The 16527-nt window shown below is 54.0% G+C and overlaps 1 pseudogene; it reads left to right on the top strand.

Moving 5' to 3' along the window:
• Positions 1-16527, top strand: part of LOC112885406 — an 88522-nt pseudogene that overhangs the window by 18811 nt on the left and 53184 nt on the right.

The raw sequence follows: 16527 nt of genomic DNA, 5'->3' as shown, positions 1-16527 counted from the left end.
AGGCGGGCTTACCGTGGTATCAGCATACCTGCCCAACGTGTCAGTGGACAGCCCACGCCTTGACCTGGGCACGCTCCCCCCATCTACCCGCATTTAATGCGGTAGTTGGGCTGGCATCCCGTAGAAGGCTGGTTGTCGCTGGACATGTGGCAGAGCTGGCCTAGCAGCCGCCTCCTCAGGGGCACGTGGCGGCACCGGACCTCCTCCCCGGGAGGAAGGGAGGTCCGGGACCCCGAGGCCGGCCCGGGTGCACAGGCCCCAGGGGGTCTGGCTCCCACACGTGGCGGCACGGACACCCCCGGGGGGGGGGGCGGTCTGGGCCTGTGGAGGCTATTCCTGAGCACCCTGGCCTTGTGGGTACGTGGAGGCGCCAGACCTGCAAGAGCACGGGGAGAGGTCCGGGGACCATGACCCCAGCTGTCAGGTCCGGGCCATACTCCACATCACCCCAAAGGCCTAGGGCGCAGTCACGGATAACCTTACACCCATTAGGTTGGACACTCTGGCGGACGACTCCCTGGCGGACGAGACCGCCGGACATGCAGATCTCCTCGCAGCAGACCACCACGACCTTCTGGTCGTTGAGCAGCTCCTTGGCGATGATCGAGGAGAGGCGGCCAAGCATGTGGTGGCCCGCGTCCACCACGATGCGCTTGGCGCACACGCCGGAGCTGGACACCCTAGCAGGAGGTACCCCTGTCCGTATGTACCGACAGAGGCCCCCGGGCCCACCTCGGATGACGAACGAACCCGCAGGTGGGGCCATATCCCAGTGTTGCGCCGGGTGGACAGATTATGCCCGCAGTGAAGGGGCAAGAAAGACCTTTCCCCCTCGGCGCGATCCCTGAGCGGCCCGTCCTCCGTCAGCGTTCTATGCGCCTGACGGTTCAGCTTCTTGTCTTATTCGAGCCTGTCCCGCGGCACTGGCGGTTCGGATTCCACTTTTCCCCCTCCTCCAGCGACCACTCCCTTGACTGGCAGGCCTGGGCCCACCAATCATAGAGGGTGAGAGGTGGGGGCCTGGTACGAGCGACCCTTTGGCTTCTCCTCGGTGACCGTGGAGTTCAAAAGGGTGAGCAGCTTTACTTAAAGGGATGCGCCGTAGAGATCGGCTATCTTTTCATACTTGCCTTCTCCAGACGCCGCAGCACCCCTTCGTCTCCACTTGCAGATTTGCGATCTGCATTTTACGCCTGATGTTTCTTGCTCTTCCTGCTCCCTTACAATCCATCCCCTCGCAACCGCAGCAACCATTCTTGCTCTTCCTGCTCCCTTACAATCCATCCCCTCGCAACCGCAGCAACCACCACCATGTCCTTGCTTCGTCAACCCCGCCGCTTTCAGCGCTAGGGCCAGCTTGATGCGGTGCGCCGCCTCCTGGGTGGACCACGCCGGAGCTCTCCGGGAAGATCCGAGCAGGCTCGAGCTCCCTCAATGACCTAGTCGCGGGGGAGTTCGTCCTCTTCAACTCGTACATCACCTGCGGGCTGGTGCCACCAATCTCCTCCTTCTTCCTCCTGCTCCTGGAGGAGTTCGGCCTTCAGCTCCAGCACCTCAACCCCCACTCTGTCCTCCTCATGGCCGTCTTTGCCCACCTTATGGAGATGTTCATGGGGGTCCGTCCCTATGTCACCATCTTCAAGCATTTCTATGCCCTAGTTGACACGGGAAGGAGCAAGCGCGAGATTGGTGCCTACTACTTCCAGCTCTGGCATGGGATGTCCGGCTCCTACATCAGCGACTTCTCCAGCGCCAAGTGGGAGGACTGGCGTGCTGATTGGGTCATCACCATGACCGACGCCAACGACTACCTCGAGCTGCCAATGGAAGGGCCCCTTAGCGACCGCAGCTGCTAGAAGGCCAAGTCGACCTTGCCAGCGGAGCTTGACCCAGTGCTGGACCGAGTCAAAACTCTAGCGAGGGTTGGCCTGACATCCATGATGGTGCTGGGTGACTTCCTGAGGCGCCGCATTGCCCTCCTACAACAGCGACAGAATGGCCTGCATGTTCACCGAGGTGAACGACTGCTGCAGGATCGCGCGCGGGGCCGGCACAGATCTGTCCGGTGCGGAATTGGAGGCCTCGATCCGGGTGATAACCGGCGAGACGTACACCCCGGAGTCACTGGTACACCTGAGGGGGATCAAGGCCCTATGCAAGGACCAGGCAATGCGGTCGGCGGTCCTAGCGTCGATGCCAACTCTCGACGAGGGCAGCCTGGCAGTCTGGCAGGTGGAGGCGACCCCAATCGCGGGATGAGGATCCCCGGCACCTCGCCCGATAGCTAGCAGCGCCCCGACCAAGGCCCCGGCGAGTCCTGCCACGGAGGTCCGGCACCCATCGGAAAAGGGAAAAGGAAGGAGCCGGAGCCGAAGCTCTGCCACAAGCACAACGTGGGCTCCATCCTGATTTGGAAGGATGATGAGGTGCGGGGATCGGCCACCACCCGGAGCAGCCAGGACCACGAGGAGGCCAGGTTACAGAGGCTCCGCCACAGCGACGGGTCCTTCGTAGGGGAGCCGGCCCCCAAGCGCCAAAAGACGGCGGAGTCGTGGGGGCAGAGCAGCTCCCAGGCTGCACCAACACCGCCGCTCCGCTAGCAGCCGCAGAGGAAGCCAGAGGAGGTGAGGCGGTCTCCAACATAGCATCGACCACCACCACCGCCGCCGCCAACACAGCAACGCCAGGCATTGCCGCCACCACCACCATCCCAGCCAGGGATGCCCTCGGCGAGAGGGCCCCACCAGATGACCGGGGTATCTTCCTCAGGAAGGAAGGGTACCCCGATCATCCAGGGAGAATGGGTGGTGCGTGACTTCACGTGAGCAGCTAACTCCTCATGCTTTTCTTTGTTCCATTTAATTTCTGGATAACAGCTTCATCCACTTCCGCTGGAAGACCGGCGACAACACCAGCAGCACCACCGTCCTCGTCTTCATCGATAGGGGCCCAACCCAGAGGTCCGGAGCTTGAAACCTTACCCCGGGAGGTCGAGTCCGCACCTCAGGATGAGGCAGCCCCTTCCGTCGTAGCGGGCGAAGAGCCAGCTGCGACGGCCATGCCTAGTGCCGCGGCAAAGCCCCCCACGACAGGGCCAGCTGTAGAGGAGGCTGCGGCAACTGTGGAGGCAACCACAGCGGAGGTCGCAGAGGCCCCCAGCTCCGACCTACAGCCCGCACAGGAGGACATGCCGGAGGTGGTGTACGGGAGGCGCCTCCTCCCAAAGCCAGTGAAGGTTCCATTCCCCCGCCTCATGGTTAAGGCCCAACGGGTGATGGAAGAAATGGAGGTGGGCCTCCGGCAGGAGTGGGAGGAGTTGGAGGTAGAGCGCCACTGGCTCGCCGACTGGGAACACCGTCTGGGGGAACGCATCAAAGCAGTTACCTTCCCCAATGCCAAGGAGCGAGCCCAGCTCGAGCAGGAGCGTGATGTCCTGCACGAGAAGATGCGCAGGACCCTCGACCTAGAGGTGGCGGTTGCCCAGCGGGAGAAGGCGGTCGTCCGGTGAGAGAAGGTGGTAATCGAGCGAGACCTGGAGATGGAGGAGAAGGTGAAGGCCGCTCACGACGTGATCAACCACGCCAAGGCTGCGGGACGGTGATTGACGAGCAGCGAGCTGACCTCTAGGAACGGGAGCTGGTCGTGGCGAAGGAGAGAGCCAGCCTTGCCGCCCTCCGGGTAGACCTGGCGACCTAGGCCCAGGACCTCAAGGAGCGGGAGACGGCCCTCCAGGAGAGGGAGATGGCCTTCTAGGAGAGGGAGGCCAAGATGGAGGAACTCCTAGCGGAGTGGAGCGTCGAGGTCGACTGGGTTGTGAAGTGGGTCGGTGAAGCGAACCCCACCCTGGATACCCTCGGGCTAAGTCCCATCGGGGTCGCAGAGGTCCCTCCTTCACTTGGTGCCATCCTTCCAGTGCTGGACTCCGCCGCAGAGCGATTGCGACGCATGGAGTCCAGCGTCCTCGAGCGCCTGGAGGCCGAAGGGCGAGTGGTTGCCCGGGTGATCGTCGAGTACGTCCTCACTTGCTTCCGGAGCCACGACCCCGAGATTCCGCTAACTCCGGTCCTGGTTGGCCCCGTACCAGAAACGGTGGCTGCTGCTCGGGAAGGAGTGCAAGAGGCGGCAGATATCATGGTGTCCCGCATCGAGCGCCGCCCCGACCCTGGACCTGCAAACAGGAGGGACCCCTCCGGACCGCCAGAAGAATAAGAGTAGTATAATTTGTTAAGTAATATAATGTTTTGTATATGATAAGCAGACTTATCTGTCATGTGCTTTTACGTAATGTAATGTTTTCTTAAGTTTTTAAGAAAACAAAACTTAGCCGTTTTTCCGATTGCCTATCCTGTCATGTGCTTTTGGTCCTGCCAAGGTCCCTTGGCCCCCTGGGAGGTAGTCGCGATGAATTGGGACTAGCTACCATTGAACCGAGGTATAACCCTGCACATGACTTAGAATCGTTGCTTAGCCATCGTACCCACGGGGTCCCGGACCTTGCCGGTGAGGGTCCTTTGAGTTGCATAGCGAATCAGAGCACCAGGACCTGGGTTCAAGGATTGAAGGGCCCAGGTTTCTGGGTCCGTGGTTCGAGGTACTATGGTGCTTATTCTAGGGAGGTAGAGCATGTAGGCTTAGGGTATGGAACTAGGCTAAGCGGCTACACAGCTCTGGACCCCGCGGAGGATGAGCACATTTCCCTGAAGCCAGTCCCCAGAAAGCTGGACCCTTCCCTTCGTGAAGCAGAGGTCCTGGGGCAGAGACACAACGTAGCAACTCAAAGCCGGCCTCGGGCACGGCATGAGAATTAAGGACCACGTGGGGGTTAGGGTAAGTAGGAAACAAGGAGAAAAAAGAATTGCATAAACCTTAAAGACATACTAAGAATAAATTTTTCCTTAATAAATTGGTATAGACAGAGTGTGTGATGGATGCGAGTTTACGAGGACAGACCTCCACCGCCCTGGTCCGCACAGGGATGCTACCATTTACAAAGGAAAGAATTTTCTCTCAGCCAGGCCCCTAAGGGTAAAACTTACGGAGGTGCTCAATATTCTACGGGTTGGGTAGTTGCATGCCTTCCTCCGTAGCCAAGCGGACAGACCTGGGTCGGCATACTTTCATCACCTTGAAGGGACCCTCCCAGCTAGGGGAGAGCTTGTGTAGCCCTTCCCGGTTCAGGATTCGCCTTAGGACTAGGTCCCCGACCGGGAGCTCCCTACTATGCACGAACCGTTGATGGTAATGCCAGAGCGCTTCGTTGTACCGTGCATTTCGGACTGCTGCTCACCATCTTTGCTCGTCGACGATGTATACATCTTGGCGATGCTGCCACTCTTGCAAGTCCTCATCGAAAGCTTTGACTCGTAGTGAGCCCATGGTAATCTCTGGGGGAAGGCATGCTTCGGCCCTGTAGACCAGGAAGAAAGGGGTCTCCCCGGTCGCTCGGCTGGGTGTGGTTCGGTTCCCCCACAGCACACTTGGAAGCTGGTCAACCCATTTTGCGCTATGTTTTTCAAGATCGTTGTAGGTTCGGATCTTGAGCCCTCTGAGGATTTCAGCATTAGCCCGCTCAACTTAGCCATTGCTCCTAGGATGCGCTACGGAAGCAAAATAGAGCTGGATACCAATGTCTTTACAGTACTCTTGGAAGAACTGGCTCTTGAACTGGGTCCCATTGTTAGTGATAATCCGATTCGAGACCCCGAACTGACACACAATTGACTTGAGGAAGGTAGTTGCTGACGCCTTGGTGATGTTGACCATAGGGGTTGCTTCCGGCCACTTGGTAAACTTGCTGATGGCGACGTAGAGGTACCGGTACCCGCCGACAGCCCTGGGGAAAGGTCCCAAGATATCCAACCCCCATACGGCGAAAGGCTAAGAGGGTGGAATCATCTATAGAGCTTGAGCTGGAGTGTGTATCTTCTTTGCATGGAACTAGCATGCCTTGCAGGACCTTACTAGCTCAGCTGCATCTTGGAGCGCTGTCGGCTAGTAAAAGCCATGCCGAAAGGCTTTACCGACCAGCGTGCGGGATGAAGAGTGACTTCTGCACTCACCTCCATGGATCTCTGCGAGCAAGTTGCAGCCCTCTTCCCGGGTAATGCACCGCATGAGGATGCCATTGGCACCACGGCGGTAGAGATCTCCCTCTACCACCGTGTATCACTTAGCCAACCGCACTATGCGCTCAGTAGATGCTTGGTCTTCAGGAAGGAAATTATCTTTCAGGTAGTCCCAGATCTTGGAGATCCATGCATCAGGACCCCCCTGAGAAGCTGGGTGTGGCTCCACGAGGTCTTCGGGACCCTCGATGGTGCACACAGCCCTTGGTGGGCTCCACAGATAGAGCGCCACTAGGACCGCTAGCTTCGAGGTACTAGTCTCACCCCCTTCGCCCAGTTCGGCAGGCTGGGCGGATGGCTTCAGCAGTCGTCTTTGGAAGATACCCTCTGGCACGGATGCCTGAGTTGACGCCCTCGCGGAGAGTGCATCTGCCACTGAGTTGCCCTCACGTGGAATGTGTTGCAGTTCCAGCATATCGAAGTCCTTCTCCAACTTCCTCATATGGATGAGGTACGCTACGAGCTAGGGATTGTTGCAACAACATTCCCCCTGGACCTGTCTGATAACGAGTTGGGAGTCCCCTTTGACCAGGAGCTCCCGGACCCCCAGGGATAGGGCCACCATAAGTAAGAAGATCAAGGCCTCATACTCCGCCATATTATTGGTGGCCTCAAAGTCAAGGAGCACCATATACTTCACTTGTTCTCCACTTGGGTCGATGAGGACCACACCAGCTCCAGCCTTCTTGCTGCGCACGGACCCATCAAAGAAGAGAGTCCAGTGAGGTCCGGTGAACACCGGAGCCCTGACTCCTGGAGGTGAGGGGTCCGACCCATGGTCCGGGCCCCCTGGGACGCTTGGTGTTGGAGTCCACTCCGCAATAAAGTTAGCGAGGACCTGGCTTTTGATGGCGTGGTGGGGCTGGAAGTCGAGTTGAAATCCAGCAAGCTCTACAGCCCACTTGGTGATGTTTCCCGTGGCATTGGAATTGTGGAGGATGGCCCTCAAAGGGTAAGAGGTCACCACCACAATCTTGTGGGCCTGGAAATAATGGCGGAGCTTCCGGGACGCAATGAGTATAGCATAAAGGAGCTTATGCGTCTCGGGATACCTAGCCTTTGCCTCATGCAGGACCTTGCTGATGTAGTAGACCGGCATCTGGACAGTCTTGACTTTGCCAAGGAGACTGGGTCCTTCTCCCTTAGCTGGGGACTCGCCGGACCCCAGGTCCTCTGATTCTTCCCCGGGTCGGGACCCGGCCGGACCCTCCAAAGCAAGGTCGGTTGTCACGTTGGTGGAGGCCGGACCTCCACCTCCTCCAGGGGGGACCACGGAGGCCCCCTGCAGGAGTTGCTCAGACCTCTCTGCGACCAGCACCATGCTGATCACTTCAGTCGTCGCTGCAAGGTAAAGAAACAGTGTCTTACCTGGGTCCAGGGCTACCAGGACCGATAGGGAGGTGAGGTACTACTTCATCTCCTGGAAGGCTTGTTCTGCCTCTTCAATCTATGTGAATGGACCGGACCCCCTCATCAGCTTGAAGAAGGGGAGGGCCCTCTTTGCCAGCCTTGAAATGAAACGGCCGAGGGCTGCAAGGGACCCCGTCAACCACTGCATGTCCTTGAGATATGCAGAGGGTCTCATTGCCTCAATTGCCCGGATCTTATCCGAGTTTGCCTCGATCCCCCGGTGGGACACTAGGAAACCGAGGAGCTTCCCCGCTGAAATGCCAAAGACACATTTCTTGGGGTTAAGCTTCGTGGAGGTCGCGCATAACTTGTCAAAGACTTGAGCTAAATTTTCTAGCAGGGAGTTCGATTCTCTAGTCTTGACAACGATGTCATCAACATACACCTCAACTATGTCTCTAACCAAATCACCTAACGTGATGTTCATTGCACGAGCAAAGGTGGGTAGAGCATTAAGCAGTCCATATGGCATTACAACATAGCAATAAAGACCATCCACTGTTACAAAAGCTGTATGCTTCCTATCATCCTTAGCCATTTTGATTTGATGAAAACAAGAATAGGCATCTATGAAGGACAGCAAGTCACACCCGGAGGTGGAGTCTACAATCTGATCTATTTGAGGAAGTGGATAGCAGTCTTTTGGACATGCCTTATTGAGGTTGGTGTAGTCGATGCACATCCGAAGCTTCCCATTAGCCTTCGGGATGACGACCGGATTGGCTAACCACACAGGGTGGTAGACCTTTTCGATGAAGCCAGCCTGCAGCAGCTTGCGGACCTCTTCACGGATGAAGTTCTATCGCTCAATGGACTGCTTCCGTGGCTTTTGTCGTACCGGCGTGGCATCAGGGTGGATCTTCAGATGGTGCTCAATCACCTCCCTGGGGATCCCGGGCATCTGTGACGGTTCCCAGGCAAACACGTCAACGTTTGCCTGGAAGAAGGCGATGAGCGTGCTTTCCTATTTCTCTCCCAGGTTCCCGCCGATGCGGGTGGTCTGGGAGGACTCCGCTCTGACTTGGATGGTCTTCATGGGAACATCATCCATATCAGACGGACGGACCTTCAGCGCCTTGGCTAGCACCCTGGCGCATGAGAGTGAGGGGTCGGACCCATCTACACCAGCTGCCGGGGCGAGCCCTGCTACCAATGCATGCAGCTTCTCAACTGCGGCCACAGCAGCGGTCCGATCGCCCTGCAAGGTGAGGATGCCTGCCGGGGATGGCATCTTGAGGACCAAGTACCCATAATGAGCAACAGCCATGAACCGGTACAGAGCCGGTCTGCCAATGATGGCATTGAAAGGGAGGTTCACCTCCGCAACTTCGAACTGTACGTTCTCCGTGCGGAAGTTCACCTTCGTCCCGAACGTGACCGGTAGGGAGATGGTCGCCATCGGGTAAACGGGATTTGGGCCCACTCCGGAAAATGGGCGTGAGGGGCCAACTTGGACTCCGGAATCTGCAGGTGCTTGAACGCTGCATAGGTGCTGACGCTGAGGCTAGCACCTCTGTCAATCGGCATATGGTGGAGCCTGATGTTGGCAATGGTGGGGACGGTGACGAGTGGCAGCACCCCAGCCCCCGCCATGTTCTCCGGGCAGTCGGACGGCCCGAAGGAGATGGTGGTGCTGTGACATTCAGATATCAAGATTATAAACATATTAAATTTTAGTATAAAATGTGCATGTTTGATTTTGTATGTGTGTTCAAATTGAATGCAAAAAGGGAAAAGGACATTTATGTAATTCTAAAAAACAGATGTCCTTTAGTGATAAATGGGTGAGAATGGGAGGTGAAATCAAAAATATATGAAGGTAGATGTGTAAAGAGCAAGAACTTACTTTTAACCCCAAGTGGAAGTGAAACTACACCTAGGATGCAAGTGTGGTCTAGAAATTTAAAGGGGATTTACTTAAAGTTTAAAGCTCTGTCAAGTTTTATTTTAGTTTCAAATCCTTAACTCTTTTGCAATTGGGCCTTAAAGCAAAGTTGTAGATCTTGATGAACTCTACACTTTTGCTTTTGGGCACATTTTCATTTGAGCTATGGTTTGAAAGTTAGCTAGACATTATATTGGAGTCCCTATATTTTTGGAAAATTCCGAGTCAGTCCTTCATCTACCTCCAGCTCTCTGCTCTGCTCTGCTCTGATTTCCCTCTGCCTGATGCGCCGCCGCCGCTTCGCCGGCCATGTGTCGAGCACCGGCCGCCCCGCGCCGCTCTAAACCATGCCACGTGCTGTGACAGTTCATATACTTGTAATGCTAGATATATATTTGTTAGTGTGAAGTATGTGTTTGTTAGTGTAAAGCTTGTGTATGTTTATGTGAATCTTTTGAAAACTTAAAAGTGCAAATAAAAAGGGTAACTTTTGTAATTGCAGAAAAACTTAGGGTTGTTTTTGCAAAATGTAATTTGATAGGGGTAACTTTAAAATAAGTGAAGGGTGGTTTTGTAAACATGTTTTCTTATTTTATTCCCTGTAAAAAAATATATATTTATCCAAAAGTTGCATTTGAAATGTGTGTGCTGAAGTGTGTAAAAATTTTGGGTAAAAATGGTAAAAATAAGGGTGTTTATATAATTTTATAAAAGTACAAGTCCTTTTATGCAAGTATTTGACTTACTAAAGGTAACTTTCAAAATTACTTAGGACTAAAGTATAAAAAGTGCAAGTCATCATGACATGTCTATCCAACCATTATGACGAGTCTATCCCGTCATCATGACGTGTCATAAATGCTTGCATTTAGGTCCTGAATTTTATAAAGTTACGCTCTTTAGGACAAAAGTAATTCAAATCCGACTTTTATTCAAAAATTCACGTGTAAAAATATAAGTTTTGAGTTTCTGAACTTGGGCCCTAAAGCAATGTTGTAGAGTTTGAAAAACTCTCCAACTTTCGTTTTGGGCATTTCTTCATTTGGGTTTTAAATCAATGGGAAATTTTACTTTACAAACAAGTCCCTGCAGTTTTCTAAATTACGCACAAGTCCTTGGGAAATCTCTTTTCTCTTTCTCCTCTGTTTTCTTCTCACTGGCGCCTTTCTTTTTCCCCACCGCCGGTGTCTGTTCTCTGGCCCATCCTTATCCCCATCCTGTTCTTCCCCTTTCTCTTTCCTCTACCGGCCGAGCAGGCCACAGGCGCGCAGGAGCTGGGCGGTGGCGCAGCGCACGCGCGACGGCTCGGCGCGCGGGCGAGCGCAGGCGCGAGCGCGCGCGGGAGGCTGCGGGTGAACCAGGCAGCGGGCTCCAGCGCGAGGAGCGGGCCGGCGCGGCGGCTGGCGAGCGACGGCGGCTTGGGCCGGGCGCGTGCAGCAGGTGGGCGGAGCACGCGCGGGCTCGGGCGGCCGGACGCGGGAGGAGCGGCGGCTCGCGGCTGGCGCGAAAAGCATGGCTGGCGAGCGGCTCCAGGTGGCCCGGCGTGCGGGGAGGCGCGGCGCGGGCGAGCGGCTCGGGTCGGCGTGGAGCAGATGCGGCGCGGCAGCAGTCACAGGGGCGGTACAGCTCGGGCGTGGCAGGTGCCGAGCGGACGAGCGCGCGCGGCGCAGTGCTGACAGGAGCGCGCTGGCTCAGGCGGCAAGCGAGCGCGGGAGCAGGCACGCGTGCGCAGGGCACGCGTGCGCGGAGGGGCCCGATGCGAAGCTGGCAGCGCTGGAGTGAAGCGCGCGGACGGCTAGTGAGCGCGGACGCAGGGAGCGGGCGCGGCTCGAGACCGGCGAAGAACGGGCAGCAGGCGACGCGAGCGTGCCCGCGGTGGCGCGCGGAAGCTGGCGGTGTGTGCAGGTGTTGGGCGGCCGGAGCAGAGCGGGCCCATAGGCATGAGGAGGCAGTGCCGGAGTGCGACGTGCCGAGCAACGGCACGCGCAGGAAGAGTTGCGGTGGAAAGGTGTTGCGCAAGATGCGGGAACGTGATGGCCGTATCGAGGACGCAGCTCAGGTGTTCGACGAAATGCCGATACGCGTAGTGCTGGAGAACGCGAGGGTCCTGCTGTTGGACAAGGCGTCAAGGGTACCGAATGCCGTCAGGCGGATGTTGCAACGACGTGCAGGGCAGCGGCACGCCGGGCGATGGCATGCGGTGCAGCGGCTGCGGGCAGATTCGCACGGGAGCAGCGAGACCCCGCGTGAAGGATGTCGGAAACCGTTGAAGAGAAAGTAGCGGACGAGATCAGACAGCACTGCGAATGGTTTGTGGAAGATTTAGAGGTGGCCAGGTGCGAGCAGACCTCGATCCTCGCGGAGGCGAAGAAGCGTTTATGGCATGGCAAGTCGGAAGGAGAAGTTGTGGAGCGAAGGCGGCAGTCAGACGTGACGAGCTCGGAGGAGCCTCGATGCAACCAAGCACGGCAATCCTGCAGGGAGCTACGCGGGTGTGCCGGCCGTGTTTCTGTGGCACACGTGCGTGAGCAGAAGAAGTTCAACTCGTGAGCAGTTGGACCATGGAGGTTCGCGGAAGAGTTGTCCTAGCGAACCAATCCGGCTCTGTCGTCTCGTCCCAGGAGTCCACAACACCCAACAACTCCTATTTCTCGTCGATCGTCCGAGCAAGACCACAACACCTCAAGAAAGCTCGTGAACCCTCTCATCGAGCTCTTCTCATCGCCAATCTTGTTCACCGCGGGAATTTACTTTCCGCGTGTTCTCCTTCATAACCAAGGCTACCCCAAGGTTTGCCCTGATTCACTGAATCTTTCTAATGCCGGCGATCTCTTTGCCGGAATATCGTCAGTATCTTCCTGCTATCTGTTTTTCCCTGACCAGGGACTTAATTGCTTTGGTTTAAAAAGTTTTAGGGTGTTTTCTATAAGATTTCCAGAACTTTCTTTATTTCAAATCAATGAACTTCTACATTTCATAGATTTTCGTAGGAAGTTCATAAAAATGTAAAATCAGTTTTGTCTGAATCCTTAGGTCAAAGTCTACAAGTTTTATGTTGTGCTCTTGAATTGAAAGTCTTGATTTGTGATCTAGGTTAAATATTAGGGAGTGTGTGCTTTATTTGTATCTTATGTAATATGCATGTGCTGTAGCTGAAAAGTAACCATAAAACATATATCTCAAGTAAAGATATGTGATATCTAGTCAATCCTTTCACCCGAGTATTCATATCCCTGCCATCAAGACATTGTTCTGGTCTTGATTGCAATCTCCTTAAGGCCCTTTTCATATAAAGATCTTTGTTAGTCCGTGTGTATCTGCTGCTTAGCCACCACATCTCGGCAGTTGTGTTTCAGTATCGGCTATCAGCTCAGCCGCTAAGCATCTGTTTCCTTTGAGTTTATGATACTTCTGTGTAACAGCTATCAGCCGATGCATTTCTTTTGGTATGCTTCTACCATCGGCTGGTTAGCTGATACGGTTGATATCTTTCTAATATCGGCTGCTGCCGATACAATTCTTTTATTCTGTCCTACATCGGTTGCACATAGTCGATGTATCAGAGACGCACACACAATCTTAGAGTTCTTGCTATCAGCCGATCCAAGCCGATTCTAGTTGTTTTCCATATCGGTCAAATATGGCCGATCAATTCTTAGTTTCTCCCATCCTTATCCACACACTTCTATCAGCCGATTTATCAACTAGGAAATCGGCTATATATCTATCGGTTACATACCCTCAACCACACTCCAATCGGCTGTACGTCACTCAATTGTTGTGCTGACGTAATCGAGCCGACACAACCACACCTAGTTACCTAGGATAACACTTAAGCACATCTCAATTAAGACACAACTGCTTTAGGAATCATCCTCCTGCCAAAGTAATCGATGCTTTTATCGATCATCTAGGAACCCGATGCACTCATCAATCGGCTAAACCTCTGTTGTTTCCAATCGGCTCTGTTGCAACCCTCAACAAGTAGCTGATTCTAATTAGTTGTCCCTCTAAAGCTCTATCTAAGTTTAGTTTCAGATCTTTTTGGTTGTGATGTGAATAGTGTGTTATATGAGTGCTGGATTGCAACTGTATTGTAAAGTAAGGTAGTTTTATGTGCACACTTTGAATGTAATGTTGCATTGCATATAGATACGACTACTTCTGCAAACGGTACCTACAAGATCTCCCAGGAGTTTGCAGAGGATGTTCCTGAAGACCAAGTGAACGTCACCAAGGGATTAACTGAAGCCCCGAACCAAAGTTCGGAAGATATTAACATTTCTGACTTCGGCCCCACCAGTAAAGGCAAGCCCCGGACATATCCCACTACTTTATTTACGCTGCAATCTATGTCTATTTATCTATACTTATGCATTAAGTCTAGGAGTTGTAATGAAACCCTAGATGCATGGATACTAGGAATCCAATGTAATGCTCCTGAGTCCTTATCGGATAGATGCTCCGCTAATAGGGCCGGTAAAAGTCGAGTGATTTCCTGTCACTCGCGCGATATAGGAATTGCTTGTTTACCATTCTGCAGTCACTATAAGGATGACGGACAGGGTCATGTGCTGTATCATGACCTAAAGTTTTACCCTGTCTGTTTTGTTAAAAAATGGTAAGGTCGATATGTGTGGTAGTGGTGGCTAAGCGTTTGAAAGTACTAGCCACATGCCGTGAAATATGGTAAGCGGTAAGCCTAGTAACCGATTGGCCCGGCAAGTGAACATACCTCCCACCACTCGATTTTATTTTATATTCACACGCACCGACGTGTGGGAGTACGTTCTGCAAGGCAGATAGGAATACGGGTTTTGTAGTCACGCTACAGACGTATGTCCTGCACAATTGGTGTGCGTACGGTCCTACAGTTGCTTGTGGTGGCCCTGATCCACGACCCGGAATGAGAGGCAAACGGTTGCTTCGGAACTATCGTTGGATGTTCCAAGCGTATGAGTTAGGTTTACCTTGCAAGGTTGAATTTCGATTCAGGAATCGTCCGCCTCTCATGATGAATGAGACTGCTTATCCCTTCTGCCACATAGAGTAAAAAGTGTAATTGTTAATGGAATAATCTTGATGGATGATAATCTCTATCTTGCTTGTTTAGTATAGGTGCTTACCTAGAATGGCTAATCAAGCTAGAATCTGAAAGCTAAAACTTGAAAGTAGGTTATACTCTTTGTTGCTTTTCAGCTGAAAATAAACCCAGAACTTTTATAATGCCTTCATGAGTCTAGTTACGGGCTAAAGTATACCCAATCCCGGGTAAGCCTTGCTGAGTATTAGTATACTCAGTCTTGCTAGTTACTTGTTTTTCAGGTAAAATCTTTGAGGACCCTACTCTTCCCTTGCCTTGGCCCTGTGCTCTTCAGATGATTGGTCTGTGGAGTGGGATCCGTCCCCGGCCAATTCTGATGATACTAAGTGATGTCGTGTCAGGGCTTAACATGACATCTGTCTTGACGACGTGCTGTAAATCATCGCATATGTTTTCCGCTGCCAAAAACCATAGCTTTAACAGTTTGTAATCATTTCTCTAGATTTGAAACTTCGTACTACTTTTGGAAACTCTTGTAATGTAATCCCTGTGATGTAAAATATGATGGTGACTGTATCTCTGGACTCACGTTCATGTGAGGTAACCTTATTAGATCCTGTATATCGGTGGTTTATCGGGATGTTACCCGACAGGCCAAGGGATTATACCATTTGAAGCACGTTGGAGCCCTCGGGAGTGGACTCGCGTACTTGAACCGGTATAATTCAGGTTGGTTCTGCCACACGTGCCACCCTGGCGCCTGCGCAGCCGCTTCCCCGGCTCGCGCTAGCCGCTCCTGCCCTCTCCACGTCGCGCCGCCGTCGCCCGAGCCGTCACGACTCCTGCCGGCCGCCAGCTCCTGCTCCCGCGTCACCACACCTTCTTCTGGACACCGAGCACCTCCTGGAGCTACCCACGCACCCCTTCTTCCCTTCACGCGACTACATTTCCACGACCTTTTCCTCTCCCGAGCACCACCCCTCGCCGGACCTCCGCCATAGCCTCGGGTCGCCGTCGTTAGCCGCCCACACCGCCTCCGAGCCCCGATCCAGTGCTATTAGAGCACCGCCATGACCCACTGGTGCTCCCTAGCCCAACCAATTTCATTCTCCCGTGCCCAAACATCATCTCCCGCAGCGCTGGTGAGCTCAAAGCTCCGCTGCCGCTCGGCCTCGCCGTCGATATAGAGCCTCTTCACCCCAGTCAAGGGCACCAGCAGCACCACATCAAACTGTAGAAGCTTCCTAGCAGCTTCTTCACTACCCTCTGACACCCCAGCCAGCAGAATGCCGTGCCGCCATCGCCGCCGGTGAAAAACCCGAGCCGCCCCACCGTCGACGACCCCCTTCCGCCCTACCTCCGGCCAAATTAGGTACGGTAATCGCACCCCCACACCTCCACGGTGCTCATGCGCATCCAAGCCACTCACGTTCGCCGGCCCCTCACTGGGAACATGAGCACGCCGCCATGGCCGCCGCCATTCCTCACCGCCGGCCATGCTCCCCCACTGTTTCTTGTGCACATCACCCACCGTTGTGATCAGCAGGTCCTGTAGGTCGTGTAGGGCCTGTTCCTCCCCGCCCAGGACCTCGCCGCCGGCGAGAACACACCGGACCGACACGCCGGCCGTTGTCGTGGGCTGTCGATGTGGCAGAACGAACCTGAATTATACCGACTCCTGTACGCAAGTCCACTCCCGAGGGCTCCAACGTGCTTCAAATAGTATAATCCCTTGGCCTGTCGGGTAACGTCCCGATAAACCACCGATACACAGGATCAAATAAGGTTACCTCACACGAAGGTGAGTCCAGAGATACAATCACCATCACATTTTACATCATAGAGAATTATATTACAAGAGTTTCCAAAAGAAGTACGAAGTTTCAAACTTAGAGAAATTATTACAAACTGTTAAAGTTGTGGTTTTTAGCAGCGGAAAACACACGTGACACTTCACAACACGTCGTCGAGACGGATGTCATGCTAAGCCTGGGCACGATATCACTCGATATCACCAATGCTGGCCGGGGACGGATCCCATTCCACGGACCAATCTTCTAGAA

This window comes from Panicum hallii, chromosome 3, assembly GCF_002211085.1.
Source record: "Panicum hallii strain FIL2 chromosome 3, PHallii_v3.1, whole genome shotgun sequence".
Lineage (NCBI taxonomy): Eukaryota > Viridiplantae > Streptophyta > Magnoliopsida > Poales > Poaceae > Panicum > Panicum hallii.
The sequence above is the reverse complement of the archived record's forward strand: the minus strand, read 5'-3'. Positions and strand labels throughout refer to the sequence as shown.